The 21,461-nt window shown below is 46.7% G+C and overlaps 1 protein-coding gene across 3 annotated transcripts in view; it reads left to right on the top strand.

Annotated features, from left to right (window-relative positions):
• The first annotated feature begins 6,716 nt into the window (after positions 1–6,716).
• The window catches only part of LYST (lysosomal trafficking regulator), a 96,739-nt gene continuing 81,994 nt past the window's right edge, over positions 6,717–21,461 (top strand). For 2 of the 3 annotated variants that reach the window (XM_056342887.1, XM_056342889.1), the window contains exon 1: positions 16,362–16,480. The gene's annotated coding sequence lies outside the window, so the exon portion shown is untranslated. Of the gene's footprint in view, positions 7,043–16,361; positions 16,481–21,461 lie in introns of those variants that run through there. The other variant, XM_056342888.1, reaches the window with a different exon arrangement.

The following is a 21,461-nucleotide window of genomic DNA, read 5'->3' as shown; positions in this document are numbered from 1 at the left end:
GTGCAGTGACTTCTTATTTCACGTCAGCTGTAGCTGAGGTTTATACCCCAGACCCACCTTTTATGTGAAACTGCCGTTTGCCACCAGCGCGGACTCACTGCGCATCCAGCAGCGCGCCAGGCAGGGATGGAGAAGAGGGGATCCTGCCCGATGCTGTGCGCTTCTTGGTGGGTCTGGGAGGCAAAGGTTGGAGGGCAAGGGCATGAAGCGAAGTTAGAGCACTAACCGAAATTCAGCCTTCTTCTAGGCTTGAAGGACAGACCGTGTGCAGGGAAGAGGGCATGATGCTGTGTTCCCGTGGGAAACGTGTCTCCAAACACATGGCAGGTCTTGGCCTGACGGGCTAGATTAATGACAGGCAATGATATTATACCATGCTGACTCAAGGGCTCCTGGGTAGGTCCTACATATAAACTACGTTTCCCTAGCGTTGATCACAACATGACCTGTCTTCCATCACCTCTGGCACTGATTTTGGTGGTAGAACCACTGATGACTTTCCCACTGACTAACTCTCCTGGAGCATCTGTGCCACGGTCAGAGAACAACAGGCTTTCCCTCTCCCTTGGATCACTAACAGACACGTTTCTGCCTTTCCTTTCTGCACTGTAGGCCTGCCTTTTTGGGTCAAAGTGGTTTGTTTGTGAAAACTTTGCTTGTGAAATCAAGGGCCTCGCCACATTAAAGATTTGGCATAGTGGACAGAGACCTTGAAAGCATTTTTTCCCATCTTAAAAGTTCTTATAATCCTGTAAGCTAAGGAAGGACGTCACTCCCTCTTTCCTAGGGCAAACAGAGACCAAAGCAACCGAGGGAAAAATTGAAAACCTGAACATTGGTCTCCTGACTCGTAACTTGCAACTATAATCACAAGACCATCCTTCCTCCCACTTTAGTAATAAAAAGCAGCAACCAAAAACAGAACGAAATGAGACAAAAATGTTTCTTTTTCATTGGTAAGTGCTTAAATATTAAGATTAGGGATGTGGGCTGCTATTTGGTTTTATTTTAGATCAAGGTGAAGTTAAGGAAGGGATCTTCCTTAGCATCTCCTTTCAAAATGGGTATCTCCCTGACTGTAGGTGCACAATTTGATTCTGGCCATTTTATGAAAATGACAGCTTCGACCTGTGGCTGAGTTGCACTGTGTTCATCCTCCGAGCAGAATAGAGGAGCTTTGACATTGTCCAGGGTCAGGAGGGAGGCTGTTCCGAGGGCAGTGGAGCATACAGCCGAGGATACCGCCCCCAGCCTTTCTTGACTCTCAGATGACGTTCTGCATGTTTGTGTTTTAAGTAGAACATCACACTGGCGCTGAAGAAGCAGAGCCCTCCAGGATGAGTCATTTGTGTATCCTGTGATTGTGGTTTTATTTATCAGCCTGCCAAGATAAAGATTAGCAGCCTCTGAAGGATGACTAAGAATTGTGATATGTTGCAGCAAGATCAGCATCAGCTGTCTACGTTGGTATTATCTTCTAGTTGGTATTATCTTCGACTTTTTGTAATCTTCCTCATCCATCTCTTAGAGTTGTTGTGTTAACAGAAACAGACATCTAGCTTTCTTAAAGGGCCTGGCATTGCTATCACCGGCCGGGACAGCATTGGTGCTACTGAGGTGACACTTCTTGTGACATCCAGGGTGTTAGGGCATGATTTCCTGAGCATGTTCAGGACGAGTAGGATGTGTTAAAGCAGCTGGTATGCAGCCTGCATGCCACAGGGGAGAGCCTCTGGTCTCCAGTATTGCCTTGTGAAAAATTCATATTCAAGAACGGACCTGGTAAGCCAGCACTAGCGTAAGCAGCCCTGACCTTGCTTGTGCATGGTAAAGACATTATTCCAGATGCCAGGGCCTTTCTTCTGTCTCCATGGTGTTCACGTCAATGCTGCCTATAGTCATGGTGACTTGGACACCAGTCCCAGCTACCTGAAGCAGCAGCCTCTTCTAAATTTTCAAACAGGAGCCCTGTTGTACAAAGGGAGAGGGTGGAGTGCCATTATAACCTGCTGGCCTACTCAGTCCCCCAGTGCCAGCACCAGTTTAAAGTCTTTTTCTTAGAAGAGGGATGGAGGTAAATGATCAGCTTTCATTTTCCGCCGGTCATGGATAGCTGGGAGATAGTTGAGTTGATTTCAGGACACACCAGAACTGTGTAGGGAGAACCAGAGATTGAAAGATGGCTCCTGAAATTCATGGTGTTGTCGTCAGACACCTTCAAGCAGCAGCCTGATGGGCTGCACCTGAAACAGCTCTTTGCAATGTCTTTTAGATCCAGACTCTGGCCATAAACTGATGTTCCTGGGTCCCAAAATGAAGGATAGCAACTGCAGAACTGCCAGATGGGAAAATTAATGTAACTGTGTCCCCATCAGGAGCTTAGCACTGCTGCATCACAGCTTTGCCAGCTGGAAAAGGAGCACGGGAGTGGCCACCTGAAAACTTCTGTTTCCCTCTTGGCAGTATCCCTCAGACGGTGGCTTGTGGCTGGGAGACCTGCAGCAGCGTTTGGGGCCGGAGGTGAATAGTGCAGCAGCACTCCAGGGAAATGCAGGTAGATACGCTCCTCAAGCAACCCCAACAGGGACTTTAAACCATCCGTCTGACCTTCTTCCCCAACAAACGCTGGAGAGCTGTAACTTATACCGATGGGTGGTGGTGCAGATGTTAGAGGGCTATTGTCAAAGGGCTGGGACATGAGTATCACATGGCTGGACACACTGCCTACAATAGTAGCCCATATACTCTCTTTCCACTGAACTACACTGGAGCTATTGTTACCATCTTGCTGAGCATCTGACTGAACATATACAACAAACACTGATGAGAATTACTTCTGACCGCTTGGGTAACCACGTATAGTTTACTTGTGTTTTCAACTAACTCTCTCAGCAGGATGAAAATTAGTAGAAAGTGCTGAAGAAAATGGCTGAATAAATTTCTGGAGCCAATAACTGATATCTGATACCAAGCTTTCCTCAGGAAAGGAGCTGGAATGCATGAGTTAAGTAAAAGTTATTTAGAGATACGATCACAAAAAAGTGTAATGCAACAGTCAGGAGATCAGTACAGAGAGAATCCAGCAGCCTGTCAGGTAACGGTAATTGTATAATGTGGTATTTGCAATGAATGCATTTAAAGGCAAATATTAACCAACCCTTCTGATAAAAGATCGGTTTTATTTTTCAGCCAATGCATAGGCTTACAAGCAGCGTAAACCAAAGCTATTCATAGCTGTAATATACTTGTGGGAATCCCAATCATTTTCTGTAATAAAGATAGCCAAAAAAATACCTAGTGCAATAAAAACTGATGATCTATGTGATGTTTTATACCTCATTAATGATTTGGTAGACAGTCTTACCTTCATTCAAAGTGAGTAATATGCAATTTATTTTCTATTTGTTGCCAGTATAAAATACTTGGAAAGAAAATCCCAAATACCCTGGGCTGTGAAGTATGCACAGTACTAAGCTGAGCTAATGAGAACATCCTGCAACTAAAAAAAGAAAGAACAGTCTTCTGCGCATCAGGAATAACAAAAGGAGCGAGAGCTATGATCATATTAGATTAAGCTGTGCAGCCCCTTACTAAGTGCTGATCAATAGAGACGGATTTAGAAACAAACGTAAGTCATTTCCAGTAACAGAAGCAAGCGGAGGGCTCAGAAATAGCATAGCAACAAACATGTTCTGCCTGGAGGATGCCATTTCCATCACTCCGGCTCCACTGCCGTCAGCGGTGACACACGCAGGCCGTGGCGATGGTACCCATTCAGTGCTGAGTGCATGAAGCATTCAGGCTTCCCTGTTCCCAAATTACACATATTTGCAATCTGGCCTGAGCAGAAGCGTCTGTTCCAAACTGCACTCATGGCAAGATTTATGTCCTACCTGGACCAGAGCCAGCAAGTGACAAACTGCCTTTGTACAACACGCACATAGACTTGAAAGCCTGATGCTCTCACTCTATGTCAGAGGACCATTTCCAGACTTTTGGATGCTGCAGACCTCTGGACCTTCATCACGTGGTAGTGCTTGTCTTCCACTATGTTGGGCACACCATCAGGGTGAGCAGGATCTAAACTCTACCATGGCTTTGGACCTCTGCGCTCCTGCTCAGCGTGTGGTTCCTCCGCCTGCAATAGTCACTTACCAGAGTGAGAAGACCCCCCTCCCCACCGCGGTACAACTGCATGGGTCCTGGGTCTTCCTGGTGGCCTAAACACACCCTGTACCAGACCTCCAACCCTATGGGCACTCTGGCTTCCCGTTCCATAGGCAAATGATAGCTCAGTAAGTGAGAAGAAGATAGGCTTGTACAAGTTTCTGACAGACCTGTGCATAGCTTAGACGGCACCTGATGCACACAGCTCTAGGTTACCCTCACAGCTCACTTCAACCTCATGAATCTGGGTTTTCTTCGGTTCATATCAGTCCTTCAGTGAGCCCAGAGGCGTTCCTTTCCTTCTTGAGCTGGCTTCTTCTATCATCAATGGAGGGCAAGGGAAAGGGGCACTTTCAGGGGCCAGCTCACCCCACTTATGCAACATACATAATATTATAACATACATAAATAAGTATTAGGATGGACTGATTTGTCTCCTGGAGGTTCTTATCTCTCCTCACTGACTGTATAAGAATTTGTTTTAGACTGCATGTCTAATTTATTGGGGGGAGAAGTTAGATGAGACAAACCTCAAACCCTGTCTGCCTATTGCAGATGTCCGGCTTCCAAGCAAAACTCCAAAGAGCCATTAAAACTTTTACAAATGCCCGGGCAGATGTACAAACAGATTTCCTGGTCATCTGATGAGATGGAGATACTACGGCACCAGCGCAGGAATTGTTTTAGGTTTCTGTGTCAGACAGAAAATTCCACTGTAGTATTTCATAGCCTCCTGTGCCAGGTTTTGTCTCTTTGAAATTGAGAGGCAGCTTTCTCTTGGTATAAGAATAGGAAGGGCTTTTATATCTGGAGAATTTCCAAGAGCTTGCCAAAACTGAGAAGTCAAATTAAATAGCGATTACATGTTTTCAGCAACGTCGCACTGGCAGTGATCTGTTATCTTCTTCCTTCACACCAGCTGCTCCTTGCACAGAGATTGCCTGAGTTACCACTCAGAAAACTACAAATCTGGAGTAAATCTTCTGAGGTTCAGGTGATGTGGGCCTGGTGACTATAAATGCAGACTCAGGCACAACACAAGTGTGCGCAGCCAGCACCTATGTTGTTTAGCGAGGGCATGTTTAGCACTTAGCACAATCTTTTTAGCTGCCTGCATTGTTTACTCACCCTCCTGCACCATTGACAGAAAAAGCCTGCAGGAATCCTTTTTGCCTTTCTTTCTTTCTTTCTTTCCCTTCTTTTCTTTTTTTTCTTTTTTCCTTTTTTTTTTTCCCCTCCAGCAGCACTGCAGACACAGCAGCGCAACCAACTCAAAGCTCTGCCTTCAAGGGGAGGCTTGAGACTGGCATGCAGACTGAAATCCAAGTGGACGGTGCTGCCCTTCATCTTGCCGGTGTCTGTCCCCCTACTCCCTTGTGGTGGCACAGTACTCATGACTACGCTGTCAAACAGGTCGGCAAGCTGATCTGGTTGAAAATTTGCCCTAGAAAAAGAGCAGATTGGTTTTCAGCTGGGTCAGTGGGCTGATCCTGCTGACTGCGAGGTCAGACAAGCACGAGCGCTCCCCTTCCAGCACCTGGGCTTAGTGAAACCGTGCCCCGAGATGTAGCTGTGACTAGGCAGGAAGTAAAAACACCAAACATGCCCAGCAAATATTTGAGGCAAATCCCAAGACCATATCGTACTGACAGGAGAAGACATAAAGGTAATTCAGTATAGGGTTTATATTCATATAATTGTAATGGGTAAATTGGCATAGTGATATGTGGCAGGGGCACTCAAAGAAGCAGTCTAAACCATCGATTCTTCATGAGAAACACAAATATGACATTGACAGCTCATCTCAGTGCTCGGGGAGCTGGTGACCTCTCAGTTCTGGTGGTGCTTTTGGCACCTGGCTGCTGCCAGCGCCTTCCCAGGGCAAAGGCAGATCACTGTCCTAAAGGCTTGGTGGCTCCGGGTGTCCCCCCTCCCATTTAACTGAAACCAGCACACCAGCGTTAGCCGTGAGAGAGCTGGTGCCTATGCAGGTGGGATCAAGTAATTTGGTGGTTTAGAACAAACATAATTCCTTTATTGTGACTGGAATAAGGGGATTCTGGCCTTGCTGTCCTGGCAGATGAAAATTTAGGAGACATCTAAAGCTGCAGGCTCAGATGTATGTGCAGATTTTGATCTGCATGGTTTGATCACCTTTTTCTTTTTTTTGATGTTGTGCTTAGAGAAACATCAATTGGAGACCAGAAACTTTTCTTTGATAATCAGCTCAGATTTGCTCATTGAAGGTTTTTTTGGCAGAACAGGACAGAGTTTTGAGTTCACAGTCCTCTCAGTTCATGAATGTGGCCTTAAGACTGAACTGTTCCCTTTTTCTGTGCCTATACACAATACTCAAGCAAACACAATGGAATGGCATATTGGAAAGCTTTTAGCCTCTTGCACCACTTAGCACAATCTTTTTAGCTGCCTGCATTGTTTACTCACCCTCCTGCACCATTGACAGAAAAAGCCTGCAGGAATCCTTTTTGCCTTTCTTTCTTTCTTTCCCTTCTTTTCTTTTTTTTCTTTTTTCCTTTTTTTTTTTTCCCCTCCAGCAGCACTGCAGACACAGCAGCGCAACCAACTCAAAGCAAAACAAACCAAAGCAACCTCCAAATTCCAAATCTCTGCAGGACAGGCTGCTTGTGTGAAGCTGAAAAGGAGCCAGAGCATATCAGCAAAGAAGCTGTGATTTCATCCAGCAGCCTGACAGAAACTCCGAGGCTTCACTGCAGCAGTTTGTGCAGACGCAGCATCATCCCTCTGACTGGGTGCGTGTCAAATGCTAGCAGAGGAGTCCCCAGAAGGAGGATGCCCATGTAATTCTGTGTCACTGTCCCCTTGCCTTTTAGTTGCAACTCTCTGAGGAAACCAGGTATGCTCTACAGGTTTTTAAACAGTTTTTATTCTTTAGGATGATGCTTAATTTCCAAGGGAAGGGTAAGCTGCATGGGGAAATGGGGAAGGTTGATGAGAGAAAGAAAGGTCCCCAAGGAGGGTTATTCCCCTCGACGTGGAGCGATGGCAGTCAGGTTTCTTGAGGGAGGAGGTGCAGGAAAATCAGCCCGAGCAGAGGTGGCTGGGGGACTTGCCTGGGGTGCAGGTTGGCAGGGATTCTGGCGAGGCTGGCATGAGGGCTCAGGGGTGAGTAGCAGCTGTCACACGTGCTTTGGTGCTTGTCTGGGGACTGATCGGAACTGGGGGCTGATATTTGTGATTTGGATTCTGTGAGTCAGGTCAGCAGACAGGGAAGAGCCATGGGCCAGGTGGGGAAGAAGGTTTGGGATGGTGTGGGCTGGGCTGGGGAAACACTGAAGATTATAGCAAACCCGTTTGCAGCAGTGTGACTCTGGGGTGACTGCTGAAAGCAGGAGAGTAACGCTGACAAAACTGTGCACAGGATTTGGCCTTATAATGCAAAAATGAGAAGATTTGGCAGAGGGCCTGGAGGGGTGCTGGGAGCCAGTCTCTGGATATATAAATGCTTGTGTTTCTAAAAAAGTCTGTGCTGGTTGCTAGATAGATGTCTGAAGCCCTAGGAGCATGCATCACCTTTCAGAGGAAACAAAGAGGCTGTTGCATTTCAGACAGTCTCCTCACTGAATTATTTAATGCAACTAAATAACTACAGAGCTCCACCGAGTTACATAAAACTCCGAAATTGCCTCATTCCCTTGCCTTGAATCAATGCTCTTTTTCTCTTTCTGAATGCTGCATTATAGCATCAAATGGTGGCTTGGAGCAATGCTCAAGATACTTGGAGAAAGAACAGAAAACATAGTAAGATGAGCATGGAGGGGAACTGACATAACGCTGTCAGAAAGGTTCAGACCGCTGCTGGTCGTGGGGAAATGACAGCATCTGAAATAGAGCATGCTTTGTGCCCTCTTGTTTCTTCCAAGCTAGTGCCCGTCCAAAAATGCTAATCTGGAGGCAGCACCACCTAAAGAAAAGCAGAAAAGCACAAAGGCTGAGTGTTGTTACAGTGACTACTTCATGTGCTGGGTTTATTCCAAAGCAGGCGATGCAAACCCTGTGCACCATCCACACCACACCGGCTCCCTTCTACCCTTTTGCTTGCTCAGCATCATCATTCTCCCTGTCAGAACCCCCGGCTGTGCCAGAGCCGAAGCTGGTGTACGTACCAAGAGGGAACCAAATGCCTCTAAATGTCCATTCTCTGGAGTTGCTGGGCTGGGGGGAGCAGTTTGTCCCCATTAGAGCATCCCTAAGAAAATGTCCCATTTGCAAAGCCGACAAAAGCTCCCATGAACACCGGGACAGGTGGGGGACAGGCACTGAACCGGCCTCTCACCTTCCCTGACACCACGCCAGTACCTCCTGCACAGGGGGACAGGCAGCCACGAGCCCCCCAGCACCAGGACAGCATTGGAGAGCAGCTCCGTGACTGCTCTGTGCTTGCTTCACCCGCAGCTAAGGAGCACCCCGAATGCTCCTTAGCATTGCATGCATGGAGGTGGGTTACTGCTTCTGAAGGTGGAGACATCCAACGCTCTAATCAGAAAAAAAGTGTCTGCAAACAGTGAACATTTACCTTTGCTGAATTACCTTTCCTTTTCCAGCAAAGATAATTCACTAAGAAATTCATGGCTAGACTGGAAACAACAAATTAGATTGCTAATCAGAAATCACAGGGAGAAATGCAGTATGAGTCTCATGCAGGAGCAGAAATGTTTTGGACAGGTTGGTTTGTTTATTGTTAAGTAGAGTTAATATATTTGCAAAAATCATGGTCAGTTTGCCAGAAAATTATTATCTCATAATTTAGTCATAGTGTTGTGATTAACAACTTTGTGTTGTTGATCTGGCTTATGTATTTTCCTTTAAAAAAAACCAACAAAAACTAATCAATACAGAGTGACATCCTTTTTTTTGTGAAAGACAGAGTTTTTCTACTGAATCTTTCTAATGCTACATTGACTGTAATGAAACTCATGAAGTTTAGAAAGGCCCAGCTTTAAGAAAAAAAACAAAACAAAAAGAAAGACAGATTATCAAAATTATCACAAGAAATGCTTTACGTTTATATTTTGATATCTGACCTGAAGTGACCATAAAGAGTTGCAGAAATATTGAACAAATTGGTAGAGACTATAATACGTAACATAATTATCAGGTGCATGAACATATGTGATATAATGCGGAAAAATCAGTGTAGCTTTTGTAGAAAAAAATATCTCACAGCTCTACTGGAGAATTTTGGGAGGAGGGAGGAGAGTGGAGTCACCAATGAAGACTCAGAAATCTGCCCTTGGGCTTGTGTTGTTAGACATAGAAGTTACGTGGAAAATGAAGCATAGTTTGAGGTGAAAGAGTTTCCTGGTGGTGAGTAACTCTAGGTAGCAAAAATGAAAGTCAGCTGAGAAAAGGATTTCAAGCTATGAGTTATTGGGTTAAAATGGCAGAAAAAAAAAATCAGTGGTGATAACAGCAAAGGGAGGCACCCCAATCAAAACAACCCTAACTCAGCCTGCAGAGAGAGGAGTGCTGAAGAGATGAGCCTTATTGCTTGGGTGGAAGAGAGTCCTGAGTTACGACACACAGTTTTATGAATTGTCAGCCCAGCGCTCAGTGGTGGAGGAGGAAAGGGTCTACAACATTAGGATTTTTAAAGGAAAGAACAGAGAGGAAAACATAAGCATAGTATGCAGAAAATGTATGGTGGACTCACATCTTGAATATTGTCTGCAGCTCCAGTTCTGTCACGCTAAAAAGAACAAGAAAAGGTTCAAAGAAGGGCAAGAAAGCTGAAGCAAATACTACACAGCGAGTGATTAAATAGTTTGGGACGCCAGCACGAAACAAAAGGAGCAGAGGGGAGATTTGACAATAAGTCTTAAAACCATGAGCAGCACAGAGACAGGGACTAGAGAGTGATTATTTCCTCTTTCGCAAAGCAGAAGAACTAGAGGAAGTCAAGAGAAAAGGGCAGGTAAAAAGTCCAAAACAAATAATAAGAAGTGCTTTTTAGCCAGCCGTGTAACTGAGCTTTGGAACGCTGCAGAGCTTGCTTGGTGCCCAAGCGTTACATGGGCTCACACAGCTACTGGACAAATCAATGGAAGAAAAATTAATCAAGGTCCATAAACCATGAGGACGCCATGTCTGTCCCAGCACATTATTGAGCCGCAGGCCGCTGCGAGCTGGACCGGGTACCACGTCCCCATACGCTTGTCCTGTCGGTGTAGCTTTCTGCAGGCAGCTGTGACTGATGCTGGGCTGAGCGGCTCTTCAGTCTGACCCAGTCTGGCCATTTTTAAGACACAATTGGAATTCATCAGAGAACTAAAACAGTGAAAAAAAGCCATGGAGGTATCTGCATTGAAACAAAACCAAGAAGTACACACACACACACCCCTACACCGCCCCCCCCATCAAACCGAACAGCCATGAAGAATGGTTAGCTGTCATAAGAATAATGAGCAGTATCAGACTGTTTCAACTGTGTCCAGGCAAAATGAGTCATTTCTTTTTTCTTCTGAAAGGAAAAAGGAGAGAGATGCCAGGAGTGGGAAGAAGAGGGTGAAAGAATTCAGCATGAGAGCTTGCCTAAGCTTTACCCAGAGAAATATCAACTCTCATTGCCTCTGCTATACAGGCAACGGTGTTTGGATCTGCGCTTCCCAGATCTACCACTCTGATTATATGCTCCTTTGAAAGACAGATTGTTATCCTGACAAATTCTAGGGGATTACCTTTATTATGATATGAACAGATCAGCAAGTCCTGACAAAAATGTACCTATGGCAACAAGGTCATTTTCAGGGGCCTCCTCATGCTTTTGTGAATTACCTAACTTTGGTTTTGCTTTCTCTTTAGAAAATATCCACCCATCCTAAATGTTGCAGTCCAGTATTAATTCAATGTTTTAAGAAGACCAAGGCAAAAATTCAGAAATGGTGTATAAGTGGTGAAAATGAAAATCTACTAGGACTTTTCCTATGAAATGGTACTAACAGGAGATTTTTAAAATAATACTACTTCTTTCTATGAGTTAGCTAATTTTGTAGTGTTTCTTGGGAAAAAATAAATATAAGGTATTTGTTACTGTGAACTGCAGCTATGCATTTTGCAGTGGATTAGGAAGATAATCAGCTAGTCCAGTATTTTCGCATGGGCTGCGGATCCAGCTAAAAATAATGGTGGACCACATAAGGGCACATGAAAACTGCAGCCTGACATGCATTTTATGGAGATTTCACCTCAGTTTCACCTTTTGAACTCAGTTCAAGAACACATCCTCTGCCTGATCGTTTATTGTCAAACAGGGACAAGCCTTTAGACGCTGGTACAGGCACATGATGGCGTGTAACTGGAAGAGGCTATGGTCTGGTCTAGTTCATACATTGGAGAGCCGTGAGAAGGTGCAAATTAAAGTTCAGAGTCCTGTATATAGCTTTTCATACCATTTGCATTTCTCATTAGGCTTTTCCTTTCTTTGTAGAGGGAATTATTCTAGCTTCCATCATTTCTATGGAAATTTATTTCAATCAAGTTTTATTACATCATCCAAACTCACTGCAGTAAAGGCAATTTATTTCTCCCTCAGCGCACATTGCAGCTAGTGATTTTACCTCAACTGTTTTTGAGTAAACTTTAAACTGGATTAGTTCCTTCTAAATGGGAAAACCAAGGCTGGTCTTGTCTGATTCAAACTCACTGATTCAAATCTGACAATGAAAGTATTTTTTTAATTCTTTCATGTAGATTAGACATTGGACAAATTCCAGGGTCATACAGTGTTACAGCCAAGCTATGTGGCTACCTGCTCTTCCATTCTGGAAATGCGAACTAGAACCACCAGTAAACACATCCTTATGACCAGGAATTACCGCAATGAAAACTCAAGCATTACTGGGAATCAAGTTGTGCTTGCAGGAGGCAAGCCTAAACAAGGGTTACAAACAGCTAGGGAAGGCTTCCGTCAACTCCTGTGCTGTAAGCTCCTTTTGGAATGGCTCCATTTAATTCCACCTTTGATTTCTACCCCCTGAACGACACTTTCCTTTTCTCTCTGGTCTTTCTATACCACTGCAGTCAACAAGTCAAACATGAAGAATGCAGATATGAAATGTGACCAGCCTGGATTTGTTTGTCCTTGAATTTATCCAACAGCTATCTCCTCCAACATTGATCTGGAAGTGCATCTACTCACACTGTTTCTCCTCATGATATAGGCAGACCCACATCTAAACTAGTACATTTTCTTAATAAATCCCTCAGACCATTTGCTGATTCCCTAAGTGCAAAACTATTTCACTATTTCATTCACCCTTTCAGATTTTTTTACAGTAGCATAGGAAAAAAACGGAGTAATATATTTCCTTGGGAAAACAGACCATTATTCATTCCCTGCTGAAAGACTGTTCATCTCAGCTGACAAAAGATGCCCTTTCCACAAACCTCTCTGATTTAAGATTGTGGATTCAAGATAGCTCACATGCTATATGTATTACTCCACGGGTTTTATTATTGACTTTATTATACCATTAAAACATAGGTAAATTTTCCTAGACAGGTAAATACTCATTGGAAAGGAGCAAGGGAGAATCAGACTGTAGAAACGGCCCAAAAAATCTCCGCCTCACATTATCTTTGTGGTGCTCACAGCTGAAACTTTGAGAATGAGAGTAGATGCAGCCTTATGAAAAAGGTGCCGTGGGCACTTAAGAAGTTCTGGGAATGGACAGTGGCTCACTGACCCCTAAAATTTTGGAACCATTGACCTAAACCCACTGTCCGTGAGCATTAGCACCACATATTGAAGAAGTTAAATACCAGTGTGACTGTGCAGGTCTCAGGGCTGTGGGCTTATTCTATTGTCCAGGAGAACAGTAGGGAAATAGCACTCATATCTTTGTTTCTCACTTGTTTTCCATCTTACTACCTTCTGCACGTATCCAGGAGAATTATAGAACCAATTCAGGAACAATTCTGCCAAAAAAATTTATAGATTTCAAGTGAGATTCAGATACTGTTTGTAGAATAAAGGGAGTTATCAGTGAAAAACTGGAAAACTGAAACCCTCAGATTAAAACTGAACAACAGGCATGCTGTCACATCTGTAGCAGGAGCTTTAATTGCTATAATTAAAGAAAATCCACATAAACTGAAAGATAGGTTGCACTTTGAAGCATTCAAGTGAGAAGAACATTACTGGTCTGATATAATCTTTAATTGCACCTACTTATCTTTCTCAGCAATTTTTTTAGTCCAAACAGTTTATAAAGTTATTTTAGCATACACTGACAACTGCTTCAGTGCATTTCAATTTAAGCTATGGCTAGCTTCCCTTCCAAAGATTTTAATAGATAACTTGCAAAAATTCACTCAGATGTTTGCATGTGGTGGCCAATTCTCACCTGAAAACACTTAATTTCAGTAAAATTTATGCTATCAATCTGAAATGCTCCTGTTCTTTGCACTTTAAAAGCTAATATTCCAAGGGTGAGTTGATGTACTGTTGGCCATTGACTTCATTTTTATTGCTGCTGTTTCAGTTATGCCATGCAACCGCACAAGGCGATGTATGGTCTGCTTGAGAAAACCATAGACAATGCGTAAATGTCAAGCACCGCGTTGGCTCTGCCCGCGTCTTCTGCTGAGGAAAACTGGGCTGAGGTACCAGCAAAAAGCCTTGGAGTTACTGGCAGGCAGGAGTTTCATGGGAGAGGCCAGTAGAAACCTTTGTCCTCCTGCCACTGTCAGCCCCAAGGAGGGACACACATCCCTGTAGTAACCCTTATGCAGCTGGAAGATCTAGAGGAAAGACAAAACAGAGCTGTCTCTTCTTTTTGAAAAATAGGAAGCCTTGGTTTGGAGGGAGAAGAGACTTCTTTTCTTGGCTGCTGAGAACAAGGTGGCTTCATGTGAGCCTTGGTGTTTGCTTCAGGGCAAGGACTCCCCGAGCCCAGGGTTGGGAATTTGGGCTCACTTTCCTCCCCAGTAGCTGAAGTGCCAGCTGGGATAGGCTAGATCAAATCCTACCATGTTCTCCAGGAGTTTAAAATAAACTGGCTTTAAAGTAGGATTTAGTCTGCCTGAATTAGCAGCTAAGTGGCATCTAAACTCCAGGGTGTTGAGTGAACCCATTTTCCCAAAGTCCTTAAGTTCTCTGTGGCCACTGAAGAGAGCTGACTGCCCTTGAAGGGTGCCACTTGTCTCTCTGGGCTGAGAACCGGCCATCCCAAGGGTGGGCATCTAACTGGGGACATGGGGCGCCACTGGGGCTGTGCCATGTACCCTCGCTCGGCAGCAGAGCAGCGCGTCGGGCTCCTTGCCCTTCCTGCTTTTAGTGTAATACTGGTGTCATCACCTAGGACTCTTTTTTTTCCAGGGATTTATGACATTTTCAAGTGCAGAAGTATTGTCCAGGTGCCTAGCGTCCAGAGAAAGGTGCTGTCTCGGGGCCTGCGCGGCTGGCCCTTGCAGAGGGGAGTTGCTCGCTTGGCTTGGATCAGAGGTGCATTTAGCCCCGTACCCGGTGGGGACCAGCATGAGTAACAGGTGCCGGGTAAAAAAAATAAGAAACGTGGCTGTAAACAGGGAAAGAATCGGAGAAACAGGGTATACAGGCGGATTGAAGTTCCTATTTGCCAAAGACTTAACCGCTGTTACCTCATGTGTATCTAAACTTAATTTGGCAGGTGGGTCCTGGGATCCCACTATCCAAAGCATTCCCAAGATCTGGCTCTGTCCATCCGTGTAATCCTTGCAGGCAGCCTGGCTTAAGTGTTACAAACCCAAAACGCCAGGGAGGTAGGCAGCAGGCCCTGGGACGGTGACTGAAAGGCGGTCGCAGAGCTGCGGCGAGCCTTCACCAGCCAGGGCAGCGGGGCCGGGGAGGCCTGAGGCCGCCGCAGGGATGCCTGGAGGCCGGGGCACTCCTGCACCCTGTGTGCCGCCTCCTGGTTTCAAAAACTGGGGAGGTTATGCCAAACCTAGGGGCGTGTGCGTGAGGCATGCATGCATAAACATCGCCTGTGACATACTGGTGCCCCTGTCAAGAAATGAGTCGGTGCCCCGGCCGTGCCAGGGGAATTCCTGGCGAGGGCGAGAGCAGGGACATGGAGTCAGGGCACGTTACTGATTTATTCGCACACATGAAGCGGCCCTGACGGGAGCCGACCCAGCAGCATGCCGGGCAATCCGCGCTGCCAGGCATCTCAGCCAAGCGCCAGAGCCCAGCTCTGCAGCCGCAAAGCTCGCTCCAAGAATTTACTTGGAGCAAATATCGGAGCGTGAACCCTTCCCGCTGCTGGCACAGCCCTTCCCCTCCGCAGCCCTTCATCCTGAGGCATACGGCCCTGCAGCCCGGCCTGGGGAGCGGCTCGCAGCGGGCAGGGGCCTGCAGCCGCTGGCAGCGATGCCAACGTGCACGCCGGGCACACCTATGTCAGGGAGAGTGAGGGTGCTTGTAAGTGTTGACGTAAAAACCAGGGGTGGTGGGCTGAGGCGGCCCAGCCGTTAGGTGAGGGGCACCGGCCCGTTAGGTGAGGGGCACCGGCCCGGTGGGCTTCGGGGCAGGTGGATGGCCAGGGGGAGGGCAGGCAGAAGGAGGGCAGGCAGGAGGGCAGGCGGGAGGACAGGTAGGCAGGCAGGCGGGAGGAGAGCAGGCAGGCAGAGGGCAGGCGGGAGGAGGGCCGCAGGCAGGAGGGCCGCAGGCAGGCGGGCAGAGGGCGGGCAGAGGGCGGGCGGGCAGGCAGGAGCAGGCAGGCAGGCTGCCCGGCCGTGTGGCACCCGCGGGCGCACGCGCTTTCCCGCCCCGGCGCCGGGAGCGAGCGGAGCCGCCGGCCCCAGGCACCGCCGGTCCCCGCTCCCCGCGGCGCCTCCGCCGACGCCCCCCGCCCCTCCCCGCCGTTGGGGGCGGAGCGTGGCGGCAGCGGGCGGGGCCCCGCGCGCCCGAGGGGCGGGTGACGCGCTACTGCCGGAGGCGCGCGCCCCTGCCCGGAGGGATTCCCTTCTCCCCGCCCCGCGCTGGGCCAGGCGGCGGCGCCGATTGGCTGGGGGTGCGCGCGTGACACCGCCCGCGCGTGACGCCGCCCGCTGCCCGCCCGCGCGGCCGGTGGTGGCGGAGCGGCGGGAGCGGCGGAGACAGGTGGGGCGAGGGGCGGGGCGGGGCGGGGCGGGCGCCGCGTTGCCCGGGCGACGGGGGCGGGCAGCGCGGCGGGGCGGGGGCCGGGCTGGGCCGCGCCGGGCGGGACCCTCCCGCCATGGGCTGCCGGGACGCTGTCAGCGGGATAAGAGCGGAGCTGGCGGTCGGGCGCGCCGGTTCCGGCGGGGCGAGGAGTGGGTAAGGGTGGGGTGGGCGCCGCTGCGGCTGGGCTGGGGGCACGCTCGCCTGGTGCTGTGGGGCCGGGCGGGAGGCAGGCGGCGTGGTGGGCGCAGGCCCCGCCGCCGGTTTCGGCGAAGGGGCGGGCCGCGGGCGGGAGCCGCGGTGCCTGGGCCGGGGCGGCCTGTTTGTCTGTCAGCCGTCGCCTGCCGCCTCGGCGGTGTGGGGATGCCCGCTGGCGGCACCGGGAGGCGGAAGACGCGGCCGCCGGGGCCCGGCCCGGGGAGGCGGGAGGGGTGGGTGCGCGCCGAGGGCCCCCTCGCTGCCCAGGGGCCGGCTCCTGGTGTGAGCGGCGGGAGGGCCGCGGTGCTCCCGGGGGCCGGTGTGAGGCGGCGGCAGGGCCGCGGTGCCGCTCCCCAGCCTGTGCCCTGTGCGGGTGCGGCGGGGCTGTGCGGGGCCCCGCACGGCGCCGCGCTGCCGGCCAGGCGTTTGTTGAAGGCAGCAGATAACAGCTGAAGAAAAGCAAATGTAGGCTGTTCACGGAAACGCGGTGACGTCCGTGGACGTGGAATACAACAGCTGCGGTGCTTCGGCACCTAAATAGCTTTTTTCTATTTACTTATTTATTTTTTAAAAATCTGTTAAAAGAGGTCGACAGTGGAGCAAAGAGAACTCCTCTAGGTATTCTTTGAGCATGGGGAGAATGTGTGAAGATACTCTTCTGAGGGGGGAAAAAAAATAAAATTAAGAATTGGACATTACATGGTATCCCTGAATGAACTAAAGAGGCTGCCTTTTGCTTATCTATACAGTGAGAGAGAAGGCAGGGAAAGCAGGTGCATCCCTGGGTGTGAGAATAAAACTTCTTGTGTAAAAGAAAGCAGAGCAACTGAAGAAACTCAGAAAGCAGGTCAGATGACTGAATGTGGTGGCCTAGGAGTTTGAAAAGCATCTAATGTGGTTATAAATGGGAACTGGCAGGAGAAGAAAATCTGGATGGGAGACTTCCCCCTCCCCCCCCCCCCCCCCTTTCAGTTGTAGTGCCACATGAATCAGTAAGACTTCCATATAAGCATCTAGAGGAACTTGAAGTTAGTGTCACTGACGGAACTGTACTGTTGCCTGTGAGGTGGTGGGACAACCTTTGACAGAAAAACCAGCAGGGAGATCAGTTTTAGTCGTGGGTATCATAAGCTTACGCTAGGTAGCAGGAAGGAGATGTCTGGAACACTTGCCCTTCCCGAAGGGAGGATGTGAATTTGCTTGCTTGGACAAGAGACCATGTCTGCGTGGAGCTTTTTATCGTAACGGGGCTACAGCATGATCAGGAGTCAAGAAAATACTGAGTCTCCTCTCTGCCTTTAACTGTAGGCTCACAGCAGTAAGTGCAAAGAAGAAAGTATCTTGGCTATGTAAGAACATCTGTGGTTTAGGGGCTCTGAGTTTCTGGTAGAAGTTTAAAATAGAGTGAAGATTGAGAATACTTTCATATGTTGTCATAGAAAAGGAAAAAATCAGCTTCTAGGGTATTTTATTTTATTCTTTTTTTTTTTCTTCCTCATTGAGCTTTGGATAGAGAATCTTGCAAGCTAAAAGCAAGGACCTTTCAGTGCCTTGCTTCTACAGGAAAAAAAAAAGATTAAGAATAAATGAGACCTCAGGAAGTCAGTCATCACTTGGTTTGTAAGACTGTATGCAGATTTCTTAAGAGGAGCTCTTTTAATGTCACTCCCTTCCTGCTTTCCTTCTGTCTTTCCCCTATTAGTTTTTCTACCATACTCAAAAGACAGCTTTCCATTAAAAATGTTTAATTAATTGTAAGAAGTTTTTTCTGTTTAGTAACCATTAAATTCAGATTCTACTTAGAGGCTTCTTTTGCTTCTTCCTTTCTCTTAGTCCCTGGCAGGTTTTTCATGTGCTTCCAACATCAGTTTTCCATGCAGTGTAAGACAATAAGGAAAGAGATTGTAAGCATCTTGAACAATAACATAGGATCTGTTGGAAAGTAAGACACTTGATCTGTAAACATTAGAAAAGAGAAACTGCATTCCTAACACTTGCTGAAAGTAAGTTACTGCTTTTATGTAGTTCTTTTTACAGTTAAGCTCAAGGAGCGTAAGGAAATATTATGAAATATGAACAAACGTTTCAGGAAGCTATCAGTTCTGTGTTATTGTCAGTGATTTCTTTAATAGACCATGGTGTGTCTGTATTAATACACAATTATACACCCTTGCAGCTTGCACAGGGATCTAATTCCCTTCATATTGGAAGAATTTTGCCATTGTCATGGTGGTGTAAATAAGATGATGCACATAGATGAATGCTGAAGCAAAACTGGTTTTGATACCTGTCTTTTGCGGGCAGAAGGGGGCAGAGGGAACGTAGGGTGAAATGATTATTTTGTAAGAGGATTCTGTTGCACTAGGGAACACTTGCTGTCCAGAACATGCTTGCATGTCCTCTGCGGGGTGAATTTAAGTTCTTTGGAGTGAACAGCTGTCATCAATGAGACCTCACTAATACCTGTTTTATTCCTTTTTGAGGAGATGTCAGGCTGCATGGGCTTCCTTAGTGAAGAACTGCAGTAGCTGTTGCCTGAGATGTCACTATTTAATATTGTTGATTCAACTTTAAGGTCATCTTTTCTGTTATGTTTGCTGGAAAATTGGATTAGAATGTTGGAAAAGGATTGTAATATGCAGTGGAGAGGGCTCTATGTATATATGTCTGGGATTACTTTGACTCTCGCTTTCTTTTGCAGTCCAGAGATCGTTGTGAGAATGTCAGTTGCTTTGGCAAATTATTGCTTGATGGAGAATCATAGGCCTTTAGACAGTAGCAAGTAATTGAGCTGGTGTCATCAGAACTATCAGCCCCTGTGGCAGCACCAATCTAGAGATGGAGTTTTTTAGACTGGGACAAGATCAGGTAGAAGAGATTGGTGAGTGCTTCTGTTTTGTCGCCTGGACTGATTTGTCTGAGCTGGCTAAGCTGATCGAGCAGCTTGTTACTGCTGAAGGGAGAGGTTGCCCTCCTGCCTTCTTCCCTTTGACAGTGACAACTGCCTGATCCCTCAACATGGCATTCAACAACAACAAAAAAATCCAGCGGAAAAAACTAGTCATGAGTTGTCAGGTGGGCTGAGCTGTCTTGTGTAACAGCACCCTAGCTGCTCTTCCGAAGATGGGGGCTTTTGCTTGGACTCAGTAGCATGTCTGCTTCAGCTGTCATGGTCATTTCAGAAGATCTAATAAAGCAGCATTAGATCCAGGTTTTATTTTCTTCTGTTCAGATTCAAGCGTTGCATTTGAACATGTCTTTCAGTGACTTGTTGAAGTTAGTGCATGGGAATGCCTTGCCTCTGGATAAAGCACTCTGTACAGAATTGATGCTGGAATGTGGGAGGGGAAAGGAGAAAAAGATGCTGTGTGCAGTCCTGAAGCTTTTTTTTGCTGGTAGCTCTTCATGGTTCCTGTTTGCAGCCTGGGGTCTGATTAAAATCTCATTTTTCTGGCAAGTCAGGTTTTTTGGTACTAACTACTAGAATGGAAGTGTAAGTCTTGTTAGTGTGGCTTTTGGGTAACTGTGCTGTGAGCTGTGTGAAGATATAGCTTAAATCTGATGCTGAGTATGAGAGCAAGACAGAAGAAAATTAAATGCTAATTCATTAGTTCATGTATGTTGAAGAAGGAATAGGTATGTAATGCTGTAGTGAAGTCCTGGGGTAGTGCTGTATTTTGGTACCTGTAAGTTCTATTGTACCTTTGTTCTGGATATTTCTTTTAAGTTTCGCTAGGCTTTTTAGTCAGCACTGCACATTTCATTATCTTTCATGTTCTGTAGCTCGGATATTTTGTGGTTTCGGTCTATTACAAAAGAGCAGGGCTTCCATTCTTCTTCTTCTCTGACTTCCTTAGCTCTCTTCTCCCCTGTAAATAACTCCCCACTGCCTGCTGTTACTGTGAGAGCGATTTTGCAATGGCCACGTAGTGGATAAGCGCTGAAAGGGTTGTCTTCTGCACTTCTGAGCTTGTATAGTTCACTGCAGGCATCTGGATCCTGCCCTGTGGTGATTCTGTTTTGTGTGGGGTTTTTGAGCCATGTGGAGCTGAGGCACTGAGAGAATTATTTTAAGAGCTTTTGTGAGCATTCTGGATAATTTGAAAGGTGGGCAGTGGAAAGCAGAAGTGATGAATGGTGGTTTATGAGAGATGGTGGAAGACTAGTGCCTGTTAGACTGTTGGAGTGGTTGAGCAAGCATCTGACAATCTCAGCAAATCCTTACATTTATATGTTCTTTGACCTCTCTTTCTGCACCCAGAAAATTGAGCTTTTTTGACTTCAGTTAAAAACATTGCCATACTCCATGGAAAAGTAAGGGAGCATCAAATACTAAATATGAGGTGGGAGGAGAGGGTTCCTGCTGCTTCAGACTTCTAACAGTAGAGAAAAACCTTTCTGCTTTCCCAAGAGAAAAATGGGAAGATGAAATACCAGGAGAAATTACTGTCAGGTAGTGCCAAAAGCAAGGCTTCATTGGAAGCATTAATACAGATTTTAAATTTGTCCAGTTTTATTTTAGGAAACACCTGGCTTCCTCTATTCCCCTTCAGTATTGTGGAGGCATTTACTGAAAATTCATGTTCTTGGGGGGTGAGCAACTGATTTAGTTAGGCTTAATTCAGGGAAAGAGTGAATTAAGGAAAATGTGTAAGACAAGGAGATATTCCTGATAGTTCACAATTGCATTACAGGAGCTGATGGAAGTCCAGCAGTATACTTTTGTTATAATATTTTCAGTTGAAATTTGTCCATCCAGTTTTGGTTCAGTAATTCAGACACTGAAATAGCTTTAAAATTAACCAAAAAGTGCAAGTCTTTCTCTTTCCTATTCTCTTTCTATTGGAAAGCAAGAGTTTAGTAATCCTAGTTTTAAAGAATTGAAATCAAACATTCTTATGGCTTGCCATAGAGAAAACAAAGCAAAAGCCCTAAACTG

Source organism: Falco biarmicus, chromosome 6, assembly GCF_023638135.1.
Source record: "Falco biarmicus isolate bFalBia1 chromosome 6, bFalBia1.pri, whole genome shotgun sequence".
NCBI classification, from domain to species: Eukaryota; Metazoa; Chordata; class Aves; order Falconiformes; family Falconidae; genus Falco; species Falco biarmicus.
Note: the sequence above shows the minus strand (reverse complement) of the source record. Positions and strands in the feature narration are given on the sequence as shown.